The following is a 15,395-nucleotide window of genomic DNA, read 5'->3' as shown; positions in this document are numbered from 1 at the left end:
ACATTTGATAATTTAGATGAAATTGATCAATTCCTTGAAATCACACATGGAAAAACAAATAACCCAAATAGGCCTATATCTATTACAAAAAATTAATCAGTAATTAATAACCTTGCAAAACTTAAAGCCTTAGGCCAGGATGCTTTCACAGATGAATTCTACCAATCATTTAAGGAGGATATGATACCAAGTCTCTATAAATCTTTTCCAAAAAATAGAAGCAGAGAGAATACTTCCTAAATTAATCCTATGAGGCCAGCAATCTGCTAATATCAAAACCAGATAAAGACCTTACTAAAAAGGAAAATACAGGCCAAAATCTATCATAATAGATGCAAAAATCCTCACCATAATATTAACAGATCAAATCCAACAATGTATAAAAACATTTATATACCACCACCAAGTAAAATATATTCCAGGCTGGTTCAACATTCAAAAATCAGAGGTGGTAATCCACGGCATCAATAGGCTGAAGAAGTAAAATGATGTATCAATGGATGCATAAAGAGTATTTAATAAAATCCAACACCCATTCATGTTAAAAACTCTCAGCAGATTAAGAACAGCGGGGAATTTTGTCAACTTGATAAAGAATATCTATGACTAACCTGTAATTAATATCATAGTTAATAGTGAGAAACTAAATGCTTTGCTTCTAAGATTGGTAACAAGGCTAACATGTCCCCTCTCCCACTTCTTTTTAACAAACTTCTGTAAGTGCTAGTTAATACATTAAGTGAAGAATAGAAAATAAAGGTATACAACAGAAAAGAAAAAATAAAATGGTATTTGTTAGCAGATGAGATGACTGTCTATGTAGAAAATCCCAAAGAATCCACCACAACAAAAAAACTTCTGGAACTAATAAATGACTATAGTAAACTTGCAGGATACAAGGTTATTATAAAATGTCAATTGTTTTTCTTTATACCAGCAATTAACAATTAGAATTTTAAATTAAAACACAACACCATTTATATTAGCATTCTATAAAAAAAGACGTACTTCAGTTTAAATCTAACGAAATATGCACAAGACATATAGGAGGAATACTGAAAACATTAGGGAGAAAAGGAACAAAGATGATCTAAATAAATTGGGGAAATATTTCATGTTCATGGGTAGTAAGATTCAATATTGTGATGATACCAGTTCTCTCTAGTCTGGTCTATAGATTCAGCGCACTCTGAATAAAAAAATTGTGGATATTGAAAAACTAATTCTAAAGTTTAAATAGGAAGGCAAACGAGACACAGTATTTAACACAATATTGAAGAAGAAAAACAAAGTTGGAGGACTGATAAAACCTGACCTCTAGAAATAATATAAAACTATATCACTCAAGACTGGTATTGGCAAAGGAGTAGACTGATCAATGGAACAGGAAGAGAGCCTAGAAACAAACCAACACAAATGGAGTCAACTGATTTTTGACAAAGATATAAAGGCAGTTCAATGGCAAAAAAGATAGATTTCCCAAAAAATGGCATTGAAACAATTGGACCTCCACACATGTATAAGTGAATCTAGACAAAGAACTTACATCTTTCAAAAAATTAACTTTAAATAGACCACAGGCCTAAACGTAAAATGCAAATCTATCAAACTTCTAGAAGGCTAGTTAAGAGACATTCTCAGTGACTTGGACTTGGTAATGACCTTTTAGATAGAACATCAAAAGCACAATCCGTGATAAAAAATGATATGTAGAAGTTTACGAAAATAAAAACTTCTGCTCTTCAAAAAATAAGTAAGAGAATGAAAAGACAAGCCATAGCGTAGGGGAAGATGTTTATAAGCTATTTAAATATCTGATACAGGACTTATATCCAACATATAAAATGAACTCTTAAAACTCAAAAATAAGAAAACAAACAAACCAATTATTATTGTTTGTGGATATTAAAAAACTAATTCTAAAGTTTAAATAGAAAGGCAAATGTTTCACTTTTTAAGCAAGTACACTTTTAAACAACATGAAAACCACAGTCATGCTTAAGGAGAATGTTACAAGAAGAATCATAACAGCATTTTTGTTATCGAAAATTGGTATCAACCTAAATATATAAGAATAGAAAAATAAATGATGCCATATGCATACACTGAATGTTATCTTATTATTAAAATGCAGGAACAAGAGCTTTGGAATCAACATGAGTAAGTTCCAAAGACAAAGTATTTAACAATGACAAAAAAAAAACAAAAAACCAAAACACCCGTTTCTGAATAAATCTGTTGAGATGACTATATCATGTCCAATTTAATAATTTTAGTAAAGTTATGCTATCATTACCACAATCCAGTTTCTTTTTAAATATTTCCATCACTCTAAAAAAATATCTTGAGCACATTTGTAGTTATTTCTACTTGTCTCCCAGCCCAGACAATCCTGATCTGCTTTCCAGTCTTTATAAAGTATGTAAACAGGAAGATTAAAAAAATAGGCACATATATACTGAATATATATATATATATATTCAGTATATATATATATATATATATATATATATATATATATATATATATATATAATGTCCTTGTTTAAAGCACACATTGATATTTAAGTAGCAAATTTGGAGAATGATTACATGTAGAGGAAAACGGGATCCAGAAAAAGTATACAAGAGGTCTCAGTGGTAAATGTTTTACGTCTCAAAACAAATGAAGCAAGTATTGTAAAATAAGAGGCTAGCATAGAGTTGAGCAATACATATAATATTTATTAAGTTAATCACAACTTGAAATATAACTGTGGATTATATGTAGTAATGAAAAAAAGAACATTCTAAACATTCTAAATGTATGGGCATGACACATTCTCTTCAACCAAAAAAAAAAAAAAAGACAAAAAGAAAAGCCAGTTGTAGAGTAACATGTAATTTATGATATTGTCTATACATAAAAACTGTTATACTTTATATATTCTTATCGTATGCGCTTAAAAGCATGCAATTTACACAACACTGTTCTAATAATGTTTATTCCAAGGAAAGGAATAAGAATCTTTTGTTTGTCAAAATCTTTTGTTTCTTTTGCAATTTTTTATTGTTTCTTTTCTTTTTTCCTATAGAGTGTATTCATATTACTCATGTAAGTAAAAATAAATGTTTCATTTAAAACATGAATAACATTTGATTTTCTGAGAATAAATTGGAAGCAAAGAGATCTCAGCCAAGGAGCTTCAAAACTGTTCTTCTGGGTCCCTGTAAGATCTCCAGTCGTCAGATTTCATTTTATTTTGTGGATAATATGCTGGATAAGTCATAAAGACCTTTCCAGATCTTAAAAATTACTTCAAAGCAAATTGCTTTGGAAATGCCTACTTGAAATGTTCCAGAAGATCCTTTCTGATATATTACTCAAAACTTTATAGCACTCAAAGTTGTTAGTTTCCAGATATCACTCTCTAGCCATTTCTTTTCAGTCTTCTCTGAAGCCTAGGGCTCTGTCCTTAGCCCTAAGTTCTCTTTTGATTTTTCCCTGGGTCTCCTTAGGGAAATGTAGCTTCTACACATAATGGAATTTCTTGCTCCCAACCATGTGGTAAGCTGCAGACTCATTCTTATCCAAATACCCAGAAAACTTTTCCATTTAGAGGCTGTGCAGGCAGCACCATTTCCTTCAAATATCCCTATCCAAGTAATAACTGTACTCAATGCTACCTAATATTACAACCACCCACTTAGTTTCTTAAGCAAATATTATTATTTTTTTTGCTGCTCTCTATTCTTCAGTATTGAATTCTTCATCCAGACCTGTTGCTGCTTTTTCCTTTAGAAGGGATTCACGTTTTCCCCTTATGTCAGACTCTAATTTTTAACTTTGATTCTACAATAATTTCCTCATTGGGTTTCATAGACCAAGCCTAGTGTATTCTCTATACATATCCTTGAAAGCACTTTCTACAACACAAACCTTTTTATGTTATTCACCACCCTTTAATTTTTACATATCTCCTGTGGCATTTAGAATTATAAAAATAAAATTACCTCAACATTAATAATTTGTTTCTTCCTTGCCTCTTTAGCCTCATATCCAACCATTCCATGCTCACTTCCTCCCACTGACAATTCTTGGCATGAAATAGTGTATAACACTTTTTTTTTAAGTAAAAAATATATATATTTAATGAGGTATAATTTACATACCCTAAAATTCAGCCAATCTAACTTTTCAATTTGATAATTTTAGTAAAGTTGTGCTATCATCACCACAATCCAGTTTCTTTTTAAATATTTCCAGCACTCTAAAAAATTATCTTGAGCACATTTGTACTTATTTCTTATTTCTATCCCAGCCCAGGCAATCCTGATCTGCTTTCTAGTCTTTATAAATAATATAACTAATTTGCCTTTTTGTACATTTCAGATAATTGGAATCATATAATATGGAATAGTTTGCATCTAGCATAATGTTTGGGATGTTCATACATATTATAGTGTATATTACTCAGTTTTCATCCTTTGTATTGCTGCAAAGTACTGCAGTGTATATCATACATTTTGTTTATGCATTCACCAGCTGATAGACTTGGATTATTTCCAGATTTGGGTGATCATAAATGATGCTGCTAAGAATATTTATGTATGTACAAGTCTTTGTGTGGACAGATGTTTTCACTTTTCTTAAATAGGATTTTAGCAATAGAATTGTTGGGTCATTTGATAGTTTTATGTATAACGTTTCAAGAAACTGAGAAAATGTTTTGCAAACTACGTAATTTTAAATTTCCCCCAGTGAGGAATGAAGGCTGGAATTTCTTCACATTCTTACCAGTACTTAGTATTGACTGTCTTTTCATTATAAACTTTCTATTGGGTATTATCTCATTGTGAATTAATTTGTATTTCCTTACTAACAAATGATATAGACAACTTTTCATGTGCTTATCAGCTATTCATATAACTTTGGTGAAATGTCTATTCAAATGTTTTGCCCATTTTGTTAATTAAGTGGTCTTATTATTGTTTGTTAAGCATTCCTTAAATATTTTGGATACAAAAGATATATTATTTGCAAATGTTTCCGCAGCCTGTGAGCTGTTTCTTCATTTTAAATGATATGTTTTGTGTTAAAGGTTTATAATTCTAAGGCAATTCATGTTTTCATTTTTAAAATGATTAATGCTTTAGGAGTTTTAAGAGCTCTTTGCTTAACTCAAGCCCATGAAGGTTTTTGCCTATGTTTTTGTGGTCCAGAAGTTTTATAATTCTAATTATTGTATTGATGTCTATAATCTATTTTGAGTGTTTTGTGTATGGTGTGAAAAAGGGAGTGATTTGTTTGTTTGTTTTAATTTGGCTATTCATTTGCCTCAGAATTATTTAGTGAAGAGTATTCAATGTCTTGGAATCTTTCCTGAAAACCAGTTGACCAAAAATATAAGGGTTAATTTCTGAACTCTCAGTTATCTTTATTTATATGCCTATATTTATGCTATGACCATATCGTCTTGATCACTGTATCTTTATAGCAAGTTTTAAAGTCAGATATTATGAGTCCTCCAATTTTGTTCTTTTAAAAAGTTCAAGAAACTTGATCAGTTGTATTTTGCTGGGGGGGGGATATTTAATGATATAAACCTTATGACAAACAGTTTGGCATAACATTTAGCAATTGTTAAACAATTATCCCACATAAGTGAAAACTTATAGTGTCATAGAGAAATGTATACATACATATTCAAATCAGTTTTATTTGCAGTAGTCTTATTTACCTGTTCTTCAGTGGTGAATGGTAAAACAAACTGTGATATATCCATATCATGGAATACTACTCAGCAATAAAACAGAATGACTACTGACACATGCAACAACTTGGATAAACATCAAGTAAATTGTTGAGTGAAAAATGACAAGCTCAAAAGGATATATACTGTATGATTCTGTTTATATAACACGTATGAAATAACATAAGTATAGTGATGGATACTGATTAATGATTGCCAAGTGATGGAGCAGGGGGACTGCATGGTTATAAAAGGGTAGCATGGTGATGGTACAGTCATGTATCATGATAGTGGCTGTAGTTATGTAGTTATGTGATAAAATTACATAGTCCCCTCCTCTCAGCCCCCCCCTCAACCCACATACAAGAGTTCCTATATAAATGGTAAAATCTAAATAACCTCTGTGGCTTGTACCAGTATCAGCTTTCTGATTGTGATATTGCACTATAATTCTGAAAGATGTTAACATTGGCACAGTCTGGGAGAGTGATTCAGGAGACCTCCCTTTCTGTTTATTTGCAACCTTCTATGTATCTGTAATAATTTTTAAGTTGAAAAAAATATGGGAAAAAAATAAAATTCAGGATTTCTTGAAAACATATTTCTATTTTGAAAAACAATGTAACGGAAAATTAATAAACATAGCTTATTATTAAAAACTTTAAAAAAGTAACACAAGGCATTGTAGAAATTAAGAAAATAAATAAAAGCCCAAATATATAATAATATATTATTAATTCTCACATAGGGATAACTATCGTTCATATCCCACTGTATAAATTTTTCTATCTTTCCATGCATGCAATAAGTATTATTTTGTGATATGTTTTCAAAAACCTTACACTGTGAGCATTTTATCATATCATTAAATATTATTCCACAACATCATTTAAATATTTACATAAAAAGGAAATCTGTGGAAACACCATAATTTCCAAAGAAATTATTAGATATTTAGTTAGGTTACCACTTTTCTTTTTATAGCAAACAGAGTTTCCATAAATATTCTTTCAGAATTTTTAAATAAATATTTATTTAAGATATATTTATTTATGTGGAACTCTAGTACAAAAATTGGCCATTTTTCTAAAGTTTTAAAAATATCTCAAAAACTTGCTCTCAAGAGTCATTGTACCAATTTATGGTGCCTCCAGGGATATATAAAATGTCCCATATATTCATATACTTAAAACCACTGGGTATTATTGTTAAAATGTGTGTTTTGTATGAATATTATTTTATTCTATACATACACAATATTACACATATTTTTTTCATTAACATAATAGGTAAATGAATCTCACCATTGTTTTAATTAGAATTATTTTTTTTTTCACATGCTTATTTTGGCTATTTTACTTTGGTGATTTGTCCATTACATTATTTACCCATTTTTTGTTAAGTTATCTCATATTTTCTCTAAACAACTTTGGACGTAATCAGTTTACAATATTTTATTTTTAAATTTCAAAGAGCTTAACATCATTTTAAATAGAAATAATGTATTCCTGTGTAGAAAATATGTTTTTTCAGAGTATAAGGCCTCTGATCTAAAAATACGGTGAATGTTTACATTAAAAAAACTTATTGCAGTAAAAGACACATTGTCATTAATCCCCCTTTAAATACTCCTTGCTTCAAACACACTTATCCCATCATTCTTGCCACTTTCTGAAGCAGTTGTGGAAGTCCTCTTTCGTGAGTGTCTTTACTACATCCTCCATCATGACAATGCTCTGTGTCACACATCGCTTCTGGTATGTGGCAATTTCTGTCAAATAACCGTGTCCTCATCCAGTTTATTCACTGGATCTGACACTGTGCAACTTCTGGCTCTTCCCTGAAGTCAGAATGACCATGGAATGAAAATGTTATGAATCGATTCAGGACATCGAGGCAGCCAAGACAGCACAGCTAAAGACACTCACGAAAGAGGACTTCCAGAACTGCTTCAGAAAGTTTCAAGAATGATGGGATAAGTGTGTTCAAAGTGAGGGGGATTAATGGCAATGTCTTTTATTCTAATCATTTTAAAATTTATACATTCACTTTATTTTGTGATCACATCTTATGAAAATCTGATTGCCCTTCTTGCACTTTGGCAGGTGTTCAACAAACCAAATACTGTACTATATTTTACAAATTTGGAAAGTGTTATAGGAAGCCAATATAATTCTCTTCCTACAAGAACCAAGAGGGTTATAAAATATTGCCATTTTTTCTATAACATTTTTAGCTATCAATGTGCAGATACTATTTTAATATTTATTTGTAAGTAGTTTTATTGCACTTACTGTAGGGTAATTAGATGTGTTATTAACCTTATACCCTAAATTCTTCCCCAAGTAAAACATGAAGACATTAAGTTATTCTATAAAGGAATAGAAGAAAAGCAAATTATTTTTGGCTTGTACAGCCACTTTTCAGAGTATGAGATGTCTAGGAGTTAGTACAAATACTTATCAGGATTCTTATATTCTACTTTTATCAATTACAGATGTCTTTTAAAAGTCATTTAATAGCTCAGTGACATGGTTTAACCATCTAACATGTATAGTAGGAATACTGGGTAATTTGAAGCTTAATTGTGTTTGAAATGTTCTTGAAACTTTGAGTTTAAAAGGTACTATTACAAATCTATGCGATTATAATTAGATTATTTTATTTTAAATTGATTGTGTTTTATTGATATAGAAACTGAAAGTCAATAGACAAATAGAAACCAAAAGTCAATTTTTGGAAGGTTGCTCACCATCTGCATACCAATGGTGCAAATATAACAAACTTCAAAGAAGAAATAAAAGGTAAGGTTACTTCATAAAACGAGGCTCATATCTTCAATTTATTTTTAACATGAAAATGTGTTTCATCACATTTGGTTATTTACATTGTAAATGGGAATTTGGTTATTTACATTGTTTCTTTCCACCAACCTCACCTCTCGTGTTTTGGCTTTTGTGCAGTGAAAAGCAGGACCTTTTGCACTGTAACACTCCCATCACCATATATTTGACCGCCTTTACCCTCTTCCCCCTTTTACCTTCTGGTAACCACTAAACTGTTATCTGTGTCTATGACTTTTCGCTTGGTTGTTTGTCTTCTCTGTTTGTTGCTTTCAGTTTTATATCTCACATATGAGTGAAATCATATTGATGTAGGATCTGCTGGCGATTTCTGGGTGTGTGCCAGGATCATGTCTCATGAAGCCGAAGAACAGACACAATGGACCAGGGTAAGGCAAGGAGTTGTAGAGGAAGATAGTTTATTAGAGGCAGGAGAAGAGATTGCAACTCCCGAGCGGGTAGGGGTTCCTGAAACTGGGAAGCCCAGTAGCTAAGGCAAAAAATTTTTACTTTTATGCTTTCCCTTGCCTGCTTGGGGAAGGGGGCTAAAGACCTCTAAAGGAATTCATCTATTAGGTTTGTCCTGTTTGCCCATGCTGAAGGGATTAATGAAATAACCTATTCCTATCTACTAGATCTACTCTTTTGTTTGGCCAAAAGAAATTTGAGATAATTTATTAACCTCAAGGCGTATCTCATATCTTTGTCCTGGAGAGAAGGAGAAATCCCAGAACCTGGAATTTCAGGATATGGCTGCTTTTTTGTTTATTCCACCAGGGACCTCCCTGTCTACCTAGCAACATGCTAACTAACCTCTCTCAATACAGTTTTTGACTTTTTCTGTCTGACTTATTTTGCTTAGCATGATAATCTTAAGATCTATCATATTGTCACAAATGGCAGTATTTCATCTTTTCTTATGGCTGAGTAGTATTCCATTGTGTATATGTACCACGTATTCTTCATCTAATCATCTATCAAAGGACACTTTATTGTTTCCATGTCTTTGTCATAGTGAATAATGCTGCAGTGAACATCAGGATATATATCTCATTACAGATGACTGTTTTCAGAATTTTAGGTAGATACCCAGAAGAGAGCCTCCATACTGTTTTCCATAGTGGCTGTACCAATTTACATTCCCACCAGAAGTGTATGGTGGTTCCTTTTTTTCCACAGCCTTTCCAACAATGTTATTACTTGTCTTGTTGATAATAGCCATTCTAACAGGTGTGAGGTGGCATCTCATTGTGGTTTTTATTTGCATTTCCTAATAGCTAGTGAAGTTGAGCATCTTTTCATGTATCTGTTGGCCATTTAGTTGTATGTCATCTTGGGAGAAATGTCTGTTCAGGTCCTCTTCCCATTTTTTTAATTGGATTATTTGGGCTTTTTGTTGTTGTTGTTGTTGTTGAGTTGTATATGTTCTTTATATATTTTGGATAGTAGTCCTTATCGGAGATGTTTGCAAATATCTTCTCATAAATTTACAATGCCATATATAGATGATGTATTATAAAATTTTTCACTTGAAATCTATATAATTTTACTAACGAATGTCACCCCAATAAATTTTTTTAAAGAAAAAAGGAAAAATAAAAGTACATGTAATTTTGTAAACTATACCTTGCTAGGCAAATTATAGAGTAAAAGTGACTAAAAGATTATTCTTGGATCAATAATGATAGTGTAACATAATACAGATATTAAGAATAATTAAATTCTGCACAGGTGAGGTCCATTTAAAACAATTTAAAAATTGCAGTGTTATGGAAATTTTTAATTCTTAGTCCTTTATTTATTCAAAAAAAATTGAGTACCTTCTATGTGTTGGACACATTTATAACTGTCAGATCCAAAGGTTTATAAACATTAATCCCTGTTAGTATTTTGATACAAATCCTTATAGTATTTATAAATAGCTCTATCTACATACCTATAAATGCCATTTTCATGATGATAAATCCTATTACACTATTTTTAAAAAAATAAATGAAAACTATTGCAATTCAAGTTCTCTTCTCACTCCCCTCCACCTTAATTCAGCACTAAGACACATTTATTCTTGACACAGTGTGCTAGAGGAAGGCAATGAATACGCTAAGGTCAAAAAAGTTTTTCTAGTAGAGAAAATACATATTATTTTCCATTACCATGTCTAAAATAGGATATTCTCTCTTATCATTCTCTATCCTCTAATTTTGATTTAATTTCTTTATTATCCTTATTTATTCCCCATCCAACTTATGTATTTTCCACTTATCCCATTAAAATGAAAGTCCCATGAGGGTAGGTATCTATCTTGTTCATTATTGTATCTCCAGAATCTGCACTTAGTAATTGACACTTAGAAACTACTCCATTCATGTGTATTACATTACAATAAATTTGTGTGATTATTTGATCTCTCTCTCTCTCTCTTTTTCACTCTTGGACCTCTTTTTCTCTGCTCTTCAAACCCCATGAGGGCATAGATTATGTATGTTTTGCTTATCACTGTCCTAGTATGCCCTCCAAAATACTTGGTATATATTATATAACTGATAAATATTATTAACAATTAATCAAATAAAGAGGAAATCAGACACTGGTTTCTTATTTCTTTTGAAAAATCCATTTTATCAATTTGCCTTTCCAGAACAACTTATATTACCTTATGGCTTTGCTCTGATATTTGGTGATGTGTTTTTTATGTGGACCTGTCTTCTTTCCTCATCTAAATTATACAAGTATTCCATATTTTTATTAGGGCAAAAGGATGATTACTTGTAAGGTGCTACATAAATAAATCTTTAAGACCAGACATAAATTTTATTTGTGTTTGTCCATTTCCTGTATGTATGGATCATTGTCCTGCTTTATCTTCCTCAGGACTTTGAATGGCTTTCTTCATGTTAGACTCTTACTTGTTTATTTTGGAATATTAATTTCTCTCTCTCTCTCTCTCTCTCTCTCTCTCTCTCTCTCTCTCTCTCTCTCTAAAAAACGCTTTTATTGTATCTTACAAGAAATAAGATAACATTTTTAAAAGGTAAGAAAGGAGAGAGGCAAAGGGAAAACAAATAGAAATAGAGTGTTATCAATACACCAGACAATGCTATGAAATTCCAAATATAATCTGTCATAGGGTGAGCCATAAATTTTCCTCCAAGTGGAAGTTACCACAGAGAAAAATGATCTTTACGTTATTTACTAATTTATATGATAAAAATAACAGTTTATTTCTATGACTGTTTTTCATAATAAGACTAGAAAGAATTATTTTCCAGTTATTCTCAGGGAAAATATCCAGTTTTAGTCTATGAACAATACTCCCAACAACTGCCCTACTATTGACAAAGATCCTTATCTGAATCTTCACACACCACAGCACAGGTACACACAGGCGGTTCCACTGGGGACCAGTGCTCTCTCCAGGCCTATGTCTTTCTGCTTATCTGGCTTCATCTTAGAAATTTGGATTGTGTTCCTTTAGGAAGCCCGGTGCTTTTGACAGACAGTTAAGTGATAGTTTCCAGATTTACTCCTTTGCCTATACTTGGAGCACTGATACATTCATATAATTGGATAAGCTTTTGTAATTTTCCAAGGGAACCAATTCCCTCTGGCAGAGGTATGGTTTCTCCAGACATTCAGTCTGTATTTTGAATGAAAGTACATTTTCATCACTGGAGGGATCCTTGCAGGAAACCCCAGGACACAGCAAAAGCCTTAAAATTGATCAAACAGTGATTTATAAGTGAATTCAAATATGGCCTTAGCCAAATTGGCATGGATTTTTTTTTTTATTATTACTGAGAAAACAGAAAATATTAATTTCTGTTCTTTGAACAAAATTTGTAGCTGAGACAGGAATCTGCATGGTTTTTGAGGTAAGAGACAGAGCAGAGGAAGAGGGGATTTAGCCCCAGTAATACTAATTTGGACATATCCTTCAAAGAAAATGCAATTTGTCACTCTTACCTTAGATAGTTCTCTCTCTCTCTCTCTCTCTCTCTCTCTCTCTCTCTCTCTCTCTCTCTCTTTTTTTTTTTTAAAGACAATGTTACTCCAATTTTGGTGATCCTTTTTAAGGACTACAATATAAAGTACATATGAAAGTAAATATTTCATGAGACTAAGAAAAATCAATTGCAATTTTTAAAGATGAGAAATACTACAAGCATCACAAAACCCAGAAATTTTTGTTAAGTTAGCGAAGCTTAAGCATTATCTTTCTGGAAAACCTTCTGTTCATCATTACGGAGCTGCAGGGGGAATTAAAAGCTTATAACCATATACAGAATCCTCATCCTTATGGCTGCAGAATTCCCTTGACTTTGTGTTCTACTAGGTGAGGTGATGGTTCTCCCTCAGAGGATCCCCGGGAAAGTGTGGATTAGCAGTGAGAAAGTTGTCTCTCCAGACTTGTTTTGCAGCGGCTGCCACCGTGGTTCTTGTAGGAGGCAGCAGCTATGGCATTTCCCAGGCTCACAAGGCATTCATCTGAGATGTATTCTCACAGATATTCTGGAATAAGATTGCTCCTTCCAGTACCCTGATCCCCTTTTTGGTCTTACTGCCAGCTTGTGGACCCGCCTTCCTTCCCAGACAACCCCTGCACCATCCAACATTTACCCAATTACACACACATTTTTAAGACCATGAGAATTTCTAAATTTACCAGAGCTAGATTGGACTTTCTGTTCATCTGGAAATGTAGGGGATTTAAGCATGTGGATCTTTTCTAAACCATAAATCATAAATCTAGACATTGTTATTAGATTTATACTGAAAAATGTGAGTTTACCAAGAATAAATTGATTGGGGCCATCCTCCAGAGATTTCAAGGAGATATGGACAGTAAACCTTTTAATTATTTCAATTAATTTTCATCCCTCTGGTTCACCAAATGTAATCATATTGGTGGAAAATGTCAGTGCAGGTTAACAACTCATATTTCCCAATTTTCACACGTGTGCCTAGACAAAGAGTGCTGAGCTGATTAAAAAATAAGAACCATATTTTCTTTATTTCTGTAATACCCCTTTGAGCGATGATGCCAACCCAGTATTCTACTTCTTTCTTAAGAGTGAAGTAAAGACGTATATATACTGAAAACAGTAAGTACATTTTCTGTTTTTGAAAAGAAATAAGTCTAGAAACTTGCTAAAAATATATAGACTTCATCTATACCAAATAAATATGAATATCATTTATTTTACATGATCATATTAATAACAATAATAAAAACATACATTTTCCAGAATGCTCTGTAATCTACAATGTGCTTTCATATTTATTCAATTCTTTCTTTGTTTATCACAGTCCTTTCATTCATGAGAGAGAAGGATTTATTTTTAATGATACCCTTTGATGAAATAACATACAAGTATTTCTACTTTCAGTTACACAAGAATAGTAGGACTCTTTTTTTTCCCCCCCCACAGCGGTTCCACCATATTTCCAGTTTTTTGCACATCAGGCTAAATGGCAACTGGCCCTTTATTTAGAGAATCTTCGTTTTCAGCTGTTGGCACTACCATCCTTTCAGCTGCTCTTAGCCTCTAGAGCCTGCACATAATAAATAATACAATCTGATGGAAGCTTCTAACAGCTTTAAATGTTTCTGCTAATGTGCCCATGGCATTTTAGACCAGACTTTTAAAACTTCCCTAAAATCTAGGAATTAGAAAACGTTTATGGGTTTAAAAGGGCATAAATTAATAAACTGCTTTATTTTCTTTTGGACAGAGGTCCATTTTCCAACTCAGTCATCGAGTACTTATTGCTGTATTATATCCAAATGGCAGGGGCAGCTAATCACCTATTATAAATGACCACATTCTTTACCATACCTGCAGTAAGATTGATCTACTGAACAGCATTATTATAGTTTTGGAGCCAGTGTATTAGAGCAGCATACCCCAAATGAAAAATCAGTTCTTGTAGAATTCTGGGGGGGAAAAAGCCTTTTGTTGTTTATTCACATCTATAAGAGCTGCCTCTTTACTGTCAAACTCTAATCCCTGCGGCAGGTTCCTGATAGATATTAGGGAAGAAGTTAAAGCTTCCAAAGCATTTAAGAAATGAGGCACAGATAAGAAACAAAATAATAAAGACAAGGCTCAACCTGTTTTCATCTCAGACTATTCTCTGAAAAGTCCTAATGGGCAAGGTGGGATGCGTACTATTAGTGGAGATAAATACTGTTTTAAGAATGCTTTCCAGCCTCCTGAAATGAAGCTAGTTTCACTCTAAGAGCTAAAGAAGAGCTATTTTGCAAAGGAGATTGTTTTGTTTGCTATTTTTGCACATGCAATGCAACCCTTTCCAGTTCTGAGGTTTTGCACATTGATATACAGTAAGAAACTAGATTTTGTTCAAAACACTAACATATTTTTCCATGCAGAACAAAATGAGCAAACAAGCAAAGAAAAAAATTCTCAGTTCAACTGTTTAAGAATGCCATTGCTGATCACCAAGCTACATTTCCATTCATTCAATTTAGCTATTCCAAATTGGGGATGAACTTCACCACACATAATTTTAAAGTTCCATTAATTCTGCATACTTTGCTGTGATTTGAGAAAAGGTTAAAATGGAGTGAGTGTCATCATTACATTAAAATACTTTGCTAAAAAAATAACAAACTCCCTTAAGAGAACAGTTGAACTTATAAATGGAAGAACACTCCAATACTTGTCAGTGATATTTTATAGCCATACGTAATTCTATTTTTTTTGACTTCTTTGGCACCATGATAAGTATATCATAGTATATAAGAAGTATATAAGAAGTGCTTTCCTGGCGCATATATATATATATATATATATATATAT

The sequence above is a fragment of the Rhinolophus hipposideros genome, assembly GCF_964194185.1.
Source record: "Rhinolophus hipposideros genome assembly, chromosome: 11".
NCBI classification, from domain to species: Eukaryota; Metazoa; Chordata; class Mammalia; order Chiroptera; family Rhinolophidae; genus Rhinolophus; species Rhinolophus hipposideros.
Note: the sequence above shows the minus strand (reverse complement) of the source record.